The 9,821-nt window shown below is 41.2% G+C and overlaps 1 long non-coding RNA gene across 3 annotated transcripts in view; it reads left to right on the top strand.

The window, feature by feature from the left end:
• Positions 1-9,541, top strand: part of LOC141960256 (uncharacterized) — a 42,633-nt gene extending 33,092 nt beyond the window's left edge. For 2 of the 3 annotated variants that reach the window (XR_012633591.1, XR_012633589.1), the window contains one exon: positions 5,663-9,541. This is a non-coding gene — a long non-coding RNA (uncharacterized LOC141960256). Of the gene's footprint in view, positions 1-3,044; positions 3,137-5,453; positions 5,576-5,662 lie in introns of all 3 variants that reach the window. The other variant, XR_012633590.1, reaches the window with a different exon arrangement.
• The last annotated feature ends 280 nt before the right edge of the window (positions 9,542-9,821 follow it).

A 9,821-nucleotide genomic window follows, 5' to 3' on the forward strand; every position in this document is an offset into this window, starting at 1 on the left:
CATCTAAACTAAATCTACCCTCTTCCATTAAAACCCCTTGTCCTATCCCTTCACTCCCTGATGAATAGTCCCTCCCCAGCTTTCCTGTAGCCCCCTTGAAGTACTGGAAAGCTGCTATAAGGTTTCCCTTCTTCTCTCTCTTTCCAGGCTGAACAACCCCAACTCTCTCAGCCTGTCCTCACAGGGGAGGTGCTCCAGCCCCCTGATCATCTTAGTGGCCTCCTCTGGACTGGCTCGAGAAGGTCCATGTCCTTCTTATGTTGGAGGCCCTAGAGCTGAACACAAGACTGCAAGTGGTGTCTCACAAGAGCAGAGCCGAGGGGGAGAATCCCCTCCCTTGACATGCTGCCCACACATCTCTTGACTCAGGCCAGGACACAGTTGGCTTTCTGGGCTGCGAGCACACATTGCTGGCTCATAGTCAGTTTTCCATCCACTAATACTCCCAAGTCCTTCTCTGCAGGGCTGCTCTCAATCCACTCATCACCTAGCCTTTATTTGCATTTGGGATTGCCTCGACCCATGTGCAGGACCTTGCACTTGGCCTTGTTGAACTTCATGAGGTTTGCACAGGCCCACCTCTCCAGCCTGTCCAGGTCCCTCTGGATGGCACATCCCTTCCCTCAGCGTGTCAACCGCACCACACAGCTTGGTGTCATAGGCAAACTTGCTGAGGGTGCACTCGATCTCACTGTCCATGTCCCCAAAAAAGATGTTAAATAAACAGCATTGGTCCCAACGCCGACCCCTGAGGAACACCACTCGTCACTGCTCTCCACTTGGACATCAAGCTGTTGATGGCAACTCTTTGAGTGTGACTCTCCAGACAATTCCTTACCCATTGAGTGGTTCATCAATCAAATCTATGTCCCTCCCATTTACAGACAAGGATGTCATGTGTGACAGTGTCAAATGTTTTGCAAAAATTGTGCTGTTCCTGATGTTATTAACTCATTGAGGCATGTGATTGTCTTTTCCACTAAATACATGGCATTTGGAAGTACATGACTATGTGAAATGTTTAAAAAAAAAAGACATTTCACATAACATTTTGTTATTCATTTTCAGTCAGGTAAATGTCTAGCCCTTAGAAACATAGAGGAATATCTGAAAACTGGACCTCACAAGGTCTAGAAACAAAGATACTTTTCAAAACAAAGTCTGTGATTTTTAAGATAGTCTTGGCATTTTGCAGGCAGACAGGGAGATCAACACTTTTCATGTTTAAGCCCTTACACAGAGAATATATGCTTTGTACCCCATTGTTCCTTTGAGGCAAACTGTAGAAAGCAGTATTAGAAAGCAGACCACCCAAACTTGTCCAATAACTACTTTTAAGGAAAATTCCACTAACCTTTACCTGCAGAATTTTCCCTACAGCATTACACTCCCCTTTAGCTTTTCCTTAAGTAGCCTTTGCCTTTCAATGGCAAAAAGTGTTTCCATATATTGGCCTCAATATGCTGTGACATCCCATTACTGCATCATCAGTTCTGCCTAATAAAACACCTCAATTAACAAATGTTAGAAATTTGCTTCCAAATGTTTGGCTTCATTGCAGCGTTTCACAATAGGCTTTGTGCACTCTTATGTGCCATTGCTTACTTGAGGAAAGCCACTGTGATGGGGTCCCTGTCAATCTCAGCACCCATACTCATGCTCAGCAGCAAAACAAGCAACAAAGCAACATCTAGGTGGATGAGAGTCCTCAAAGCATGGTCAGACAGAAAGATTCCATGTATTTCATTGTGGCTTTATGTTATCATGCCGCTTTATGGTGTAAAGAGAGAGGACTGAGCAGATTAATGAGGGACAGGTGCTGATACCCTGTACTTTGCAGCAGTGTAAGCTTACTTCATGTTCTCATGTAATTTCAATGGTGTATATGTATTTTTTTAATCCTCCTCCAAGAACATATCCTGATGAGATAATGGATTGTAATTTCACAGGGTAAGATCAAGTAACCACATTATCAGAAGCCGATCAACCACTAAGTAAGGATGATAAAAAGAAATACAGTAAGGCAAAGCCAATTTTCACAAATGGCAGCAGTACAGAACTGGCAAATTCGTGCTCTTATAGCTGAGATTAAATGCATCTTTCTTTCGTGCAAAACGAAGTTGGAGTCGGAATAGTTTCAGGAAAACAAAACATTGTTCAAATATGCAGTTTTCATTGATGCTGAAGTACTTTAAAAGATTTACCCATTCCGATGAAAAGATTTTGAGGTTCAGAACGATTTGATCTCTCTAATAATTTCTGACCAGTAGGAGGGAAGAACAACCTTGACTAGAACACCCACAGATTCCTAAAGGAGTTATTTCAACAGAAAAATATTCAAAAGGTTTTGTTTGCTAATGTAGAATGTATAAAAATCCTGAAACCTCAGTAATTGTCACAAAATATAATCATGGTCTTTCAGACAGTTCTACCCAGAGATATGTTAAAAAAGTTTACAATGACAAAAAGAAATCTAACTCCTGTTTTACAATCCTTCTTTTTTGTCTGAAGTTCTTGGGGTGATTGGTCTTTTATTACTTTTGAAATGTTATGTGTTATTTCTTCTCATGAAAGAAGCCAAATTGTTCTCAGTCTTTTTCATTTCAGGGCTTCATTAATTAGGTTCCTGAAACATCTGTCAGCATAACCTCCTTCTTTCACAAACTTTCAAGTTTTCAGAAAAGTTGCCATTTAGTATGACATTTTTAATATTCAGGCTCAGCCTGAAAATTATTCTTGAGCTAAAAGAAAAATGATCGGTCTTTTTATACATTCTTTTTGTGACTAAAAAATATTCTTGTGACATCTTTCTCTCAAAGCAGAATGATTTTTAGAAACAGCAGAATTCCTGAAAACTTGGAATTAGACAAGTAAACAAAAGAAGATTTTATTTATTTCGTAGAACTGTTGTTCAGTGCCAGGTTTTTTGAAGCTTGAAATGTTTGGAAATATGTTTCCATGGAGCAAAATTAAAAAACAAAGGCAAGTATGCTCATCAGACTGAAGAATTCTTTTTTTCTTTTCTAATTCTTTCTCCTGTTTAGACTCTTCTGCCTATAGAGCTAACTCATCTGCACCAGACTACTACCACTGTCAGTAATGACCCTGATGAAGAAATGACCCTACCCCAATTTGGGTATTGTCCTGGGCTATTTAGTGCCTTGTTTCATGTTTTGACCATTATTTCTGCCAAGACTGCATCAAAGACTAGGGTCTCCTCACTAGTGTTGTTTAAAACAGTGCAGGAAATCTGTATTTAAGGCACTACAAGAAACCCAGTCTTTATTTGTACTTCAGAAGCAGAAAGGAGTTTCACCTAAGAACAGACCATTTTTCTGCTAGGGCTGGGGCCAGGTCCAGCGTGAGAAGTAGTGCTCAGCCAGGCAGCTCTGCTTGCAGCAGGTTTAGGTGAAGATGCCACTGACTTGCTACCTCCAATTTAGCAGGATTGCATGCTCAAGATGACCACTTCATCAAACCTGCCATCCTCACAGCACTTGGAGCCACCACACACCCTGAGATAAAACTGCCTTTTATCAGGAAATCCAGCCAGCCTGGTGGCACATCCATGTGTGCCATGCTGAATTGTGAGAGCTGGCTCTCTCGCAAGCTAGTGGAGCAACCCAGCCCTTTCACTCATGCCTAAACATCGTAAGGATCCAGAAACCAGGCACAGAAGGACCTGCCTCCTGACTATCTCTTCTTGGAGACCACCCAGCAGATCAGGCTCTTGAGTCCCTGTTTAACTTCAAAGGACAAGATCCAGATAAGTGCTCCATGCTGAGACACCTGTCTTCTCTACACAAGGTACAGGGTACCCCTGGTAGCTCAGCACTGGACTCTGAATACCTCTCCAGGTCCTGCATGCCTCAAAGCATAGTGCTGCAGCACTTGGGTCCCTTTTATGTTCTGTGCTCTCGTGCTCCGTGCCACAAGTTTGTACTTTGAGGAGAAAACTGACCCATAGAGGAAGTGAGCAGCCCACAGACATAAAGTTGATGAATCTCAGTATGTTGTCTGAGCATCCTGCCACACACAAGAAGATGGAGCCTCTGTGAGCTCCACGGCCTCCCCTCACTGCCATTGTTAACCACCAAAAAGAAGCGCAGACACAAACAAAAAAACAAGTGTGCATTTCACCTATGATAGTAATAAGGGTAGTATACTACACAGCAACCTAGAACAGTTTGAGAACAGGATTTTAAACTCCAAGGAAAAATGGTAGTGTTTGCTCCAGACATGCTTTTGTTGCTTCTTGTATTCCCACCTGGCTCTCTGCTGCTGGCACATCCCGATTTATTCATGCTTTTTGTTTTATCACACCAACATTGGCACAGAAGCATTTTAAAGTAAAATTTGCTTCTGTGTAGCACAGTTGGCAGGGAAGAGAGCACTAATTTGTGTGAAGTTTGCAATGCACAGACTTCCCTTGTCCTGTAGCAAATCAGAAAGGAGAGGCTTGCTGCTTATATTAGTTAGCATGTGACAACTCAGCGGTAAGTAGTTTGGCTCTGAGGACAAGCAAAGCCAGAGCAGATGGTTGCCATAGTAGACTGTAAAACCTTGACAGGAACCGATATGTAAGCTCAGGCTGCCAAAAGACAACACTTGTTGCTTGACATGTTAGGACAACAGCATATCACTCAACACCTCTGGAGTCTGAGTTCCAGTTTAACAGCTCCTAGTCAGGAATTACTGTGACCAGCCTGCAAACAATGTCAGGACAACCACCATGTGCTTGCATCCAGATGTCAGAATTATCTTTCCTTCAAAAAAAAAAACAAACCTGATGCTGTTCGTAGGCTGACAACTGTCTCTGTAAAGCATTCCTGAAATTTCCATAGCCATCCTGGGGGCAGGGTCATACAGATAGATGTGACAAGGAGAGCCATGACATTTAACAGTCTGGGAAGCAATGCTGGAGGATTACAGGTAAGATATCAGCATGCCTCACCAGGACTTCCTGTTGCAGAAGGCAACTCGGATCCACAGACAGCCTCAAAAATGCTGTAAAATAAAGCTCCTGGGTAGAAACAATATCCTCCCTCTATACCCAACTGTAGGAAGTACCCTAAAAGGCTGAAGGTGCTGCTCATTTATAAGGGTGAAATGAAGGAACACTCAACATCACATCTGCAATCATCCAAGGCTAGAACTTTACCAATGGAAAGGGAAAATCCGGTTGTCAAACACGACTTGATGTAGTTATTGCTAGTTCCACAAGCTGATAAGATACAGAAATTTTTATTTTTTTTTTTTACAAATAGGGAAACTCTCCCAAGAACCCTGGCTTACCTTTGCTATCTTACATCAGGACACTTAAGTATGTCTGTATTTGAAAAGACCCACCCCCATTAGCCAGGTTGCTAAACATCCCATACAGCCTTAATAAATAATTGGTCCTGCGTCCTATCTGAAAAGCAATGAGGTATAGCTTTGCTTTTTCTTTCCAGACCATCAGCTATTTTTCCATGTGCCCAGCACCTCAAGCTGTCAGACATTTGGCAAACCATGTACTGCTGCAGATGTACTTAGACAGAATCCTTGTGCACTGCTCTATCGTACTGACTGGAAGGTGTGAGTTGACGAGGGTTACTCGCTGTGCATGCATGAGAGCCTCACTGTACCTTCACAGTCTCTGTCTCTTTTTCTTTCTCTTCAGAGCTGCAGACAACTGTAGTCATCACTGCCATACAGAAGACCCTGCTCCAACTCACCTTCTGCTGCAACTTTCCACCAAGAGCAAACCACATGCAAGCACCACAGATGCTGTATCAGTCCATCCAGTTTAGCGGTCTTTGTGCCAGGGCTCTCGGCTTTAGGTCAGCCCCAAGAGGAACTGGCTGTGCCTGCAAATTTCTTTACAGATAAAGAACCTGCTTTGCTGTTGCTGCTTGTTAATACAGAGGAATTAGGAGTTTCATTCTCTTCTCAAAAAAGCTGATTTTGCATGCAAAAGCACAACAGCCAAGAACACACACAGAAGCTAACTACTAAAGAGACTTGATCACTGTTGCAGTTTTTCTTTGTAGGTTTAGCTATTAGAGCATCCAGCTGCAGTGTGAACTGTTGGTGCATACAATTTTAGTAATTAAAAAATATTGACATATTGTAAAGCCTCAGGTTTCTAATGAATATTTGAATTCACAGCTCTTCTCTGAATTCACAGCACTTAGAGCAAAGCAGACTGACAACTGGCGTCCACTTACAAGCTAAGCACAGCGCACAGTACTATCTACATAGAGGGAACCACCTTGAAACTCCACCTTGAAATCTTTCTTTCAGGACACTCCCTTAGCAGGCTAGCACCCATTTAAACTTTGAAATACTGGGTTTTTCAGCCAGAATAAAAATACAGCTTTAATGAATAAGGCCCCCCAAAAAAGTTTCTCTTTAAGTTTCTCCCAGAAAACATTTCTGTTTTCAGCTGTAGCACTCAAAGGTAAAAAAGAATCTGTCAGAACAGGAACATAGCAACTTTCTATCCTGCTTTTGCATGGCTTACCAGAAAGTAAGGATGAAGTAACTTCTTCTTGTTCTGCTTTTATAATTTTTGTTATTATATGTTAACTACTGCAGCACACCTTTTCAAAACACTCCCAAACAAAGTGAGAGTTCTTTTACGCACAGCAGAGGCCCCAGGAGCGCCACACACAGAGCCCAGCAGGTCCCCTGTTGTAGCTGACACACAGGCTGGACTCACTGCCAGTGGCAGACTGTGCAGACCTGTTAACCTGTCAGAGCAGGAGTCAGGCTGAGCTCCTTAGGCCCATGCCTTAAGTTAGCACTGCTGAGATGCTGATAATGAAGTAGTCAGATATCTTCACCAGCAAAATCCTTAAAGGTTGTTTTAATAATGTTCTGTGTATTGCTAAAGGGCAAGTTCTGAGCCAAAAGTTAATGATTTCCTACTTGATGCTCACCGGACTTTGAGAGACAAGCATTTCAGTATCTGTAGTTTCTCACATGGATATATTTTCCCAGCTCTCCCTTGCAAAATGCAGCACAAAAAGAGAAAATCTTCAGCAGCAGCATGTGCCTCGGTTGCAGTAGCTCTGTCAGCCTTGTCTCAAAGAAGCTGAAGTACAGTTTACATCTTTCCCTCCTGAAATACAACAACTGATGGAAACATTACAGGACAATATAAAAGTGCCAGTGAAACATCTGTAACTACTTAAAAACAACAGAACAAGCAAGTCATTAGTAAGACTACTGAAACCTACAAATTAAATTATATATTTCTTCCCTGAGGAAAAGGGGAGATTGAGCATCACAAACTATTCCAAAGGAAAAGACCATCTGGGCAGAATTTTGAAATCACAGCAAGTGCATTAGCATGGACTGGGCATTTGGCCAGAGGGAGCTTACTAAAAACTGAAGGCCTTGGGGGGCTCAACAGACAGTGACCTGGAGGCTGAGCTCAGAAAAAGCACAAACTGAAATGAAACTGCAGGAACCACAAGAAACTTGGTTTTGGTTAAACAACACTAGCATGTTTCTGTCCGATTAAAAGTATCCGAATGGAGAACTTAAAAAATGAAGTATTTTGAAACCTTAAAAAGATAGTAACATTTTACGGGATAAAAGGTTTAGAAAGATTTCAGTTTAGTTTCATCATCTCGTTCAGATTTTAGTCTAGAAATGAATAAAATACAGCTGTTCATACAGCACAGGAAACTGCTTTTTGGACCTTTCCTACACACACAGTGGACAGATGGTAAATCAAGGCACCTAAATTAGGCCCTTTTCTGTGGAGTTGTGTGTCTAAGGTTGGGTTCTCTGAATATCCTTCTGTATGTCCACTATCAGAAACTCACAAGGAATGAAAACTCTGCTTTCTGATCCTCTTTAGTCACTGCATGGCCTAAATTTTGGGATTAGCAGACTTTTCAGAAAAGGTAGGCAGGGATCCAGTCAAGCTGTAGGCAATCAGAAATTTACCTGAGATTTCAGCTACAAAAAGCCTTCCAGTAGCACAGGATTCCCACTAGACTTAATACGAGGTACTACCCTGTTCTGCAAGTAGTGAACATGCATATCTGCCACCAGAGAGGGAAACACAAGGCCACTATTCCAGTGTTAACACTTGCAGACAAGCCTTTTATTATGAAAACTTCTGCATAAATCTGTTAGCCCCAGCACATTTACTGTCATTCCTTAGTGGGTGACCAAGATCAAGATCTGGCCTTTCATTTTCAGCCCCCAGTCCAATTAACAACAGATACATATATCAAATAAAAGTCTATTTTGAGAGATGATTTTTAAAGATGGGTATTTATCATTTTGTTTGCAGAGTAAATGATTTAATTCATGTTTTTTAGACTCCATCAAAGTTGCTCTATAAGAGACAAATATAATTATCTTTACTATGGGAATAAGTGTATAATGAAATCCTAGCTTTCCCTCTTTAAAATAACATACTTCACAATAAGTATAGATTTTGGCAAAGCAATGTTACCCTGCCACACAGCACATGCTTAATGAAGTTAGTCCTCAGCTGTTTGTTGCTGAACTGAACTGAGCCAAAATGAGATAAGCTAACTGAGTTTGTAGGCACTCCTAGTCCATTAATGTGGAAGCCTCCACCAAAGAAAAACACTTCACAGTTTCAATCTAAAAAGTATGTCGTCTTATTGAAAAGACAATCATTCTGTCTTTTCACAAAGCAATTAGAGCAGAAAGCAATCACAGAAGGTAATTAAGTGGGATTTGTGGTCAGATCTCCCATCAGGATCACTCAGACCAGATGGATTCATACAACGTCAGATCTCTCCCTTTGCCTTGTCACATCCTGGCCAGCAACAGCTTTGGCATGGGTATGCTGAAAGAATGCCAATGGCACTTGTATACACTGCAATTAATAAGCAAGGTTTTAATTTACCTATTAAAAAATATTACATTCTAGGAAGCTAATGGAAAGCACTTTTATTAACAAAACAAAGTATTTTCTCTGATCTGAATAAAAGACCCAAATATTACATAGCCCACCCAAACTCAGAAGGGAAGATTTTTGTTTCAGAAAAAGATGAAGACTTTTTGCATGGAAAACCATGTCGCTGGTACAGTATGCGTTGCAAAATGGAGCTTTAATAGTCAATAAGACAGAAAAAAGCAATGTTTGCTACCTCATAACTAGCAGGTTTTCAAATTATGAATTTATCCGTCACAACCCACTTGGCATATCTGCATCACTTCACCAAGTAATGCCACCATCAGATAGTTATTTTAATAGTGAACAGGTAAATGAATAGTGTAAAGGGTAATAGAATGGGAAGGAAAAAGATACAAGACCATTAAATCAAGACTTTTTTTGACACTGAAGAGTGAAGATTCCTCCTTAACTTGCTTTAAATGTGGAAGTAAAAAAAAAAAAAGTATTTAACAAAGCAATTTACTTAATATAAATCTTCGAGCTAATTTTAGGAGCAGATCTGTAGTCATGCTTGCACTTCTCAAGGGTAAATAGACACAAAGAACTTTACTGCATGGATAAATGATTTACATAAAGCAAACTGTGGTCCAAACTTAAGAGTGACTTGAGACACGTCGCTAAAACTTCAAAGCTTCCACCTTTACAGGTGTTTCTTTGTTCTCCACAGCAGCCGGTAAGCCATGGTCTTTTGTCAAGTAGTTCTCAAGTTCTAGGCCACAAAGTCTGCAGCTCTCTTGAGCAGGGTGGCTGTGCCCATACTGCCTCCCAAGTGGTCTGTACAGAGCAGTGACAGATACACCAAAGTCCTTTGAACCTCCACAGCAGAGACAGTGGTTGAACATGAAAACTGCCAAGAGCCTCAAGCAATTCTCCAAATGTTCCTCAAAAT

Source organism: Athene noctua, chromosome 4, assembly GCF_965140245.1.
Source record: "Athene noctua chromosome 4, bAthNoc1.hap1.1, whole genome shotgun sequence".
Taxonomy (NCBI): domain Eukaryota; kingdom Metazoa; phylum Chordata; class Aves; order Strigiformes; family Strigidae; genus Athene; species Athene noctua.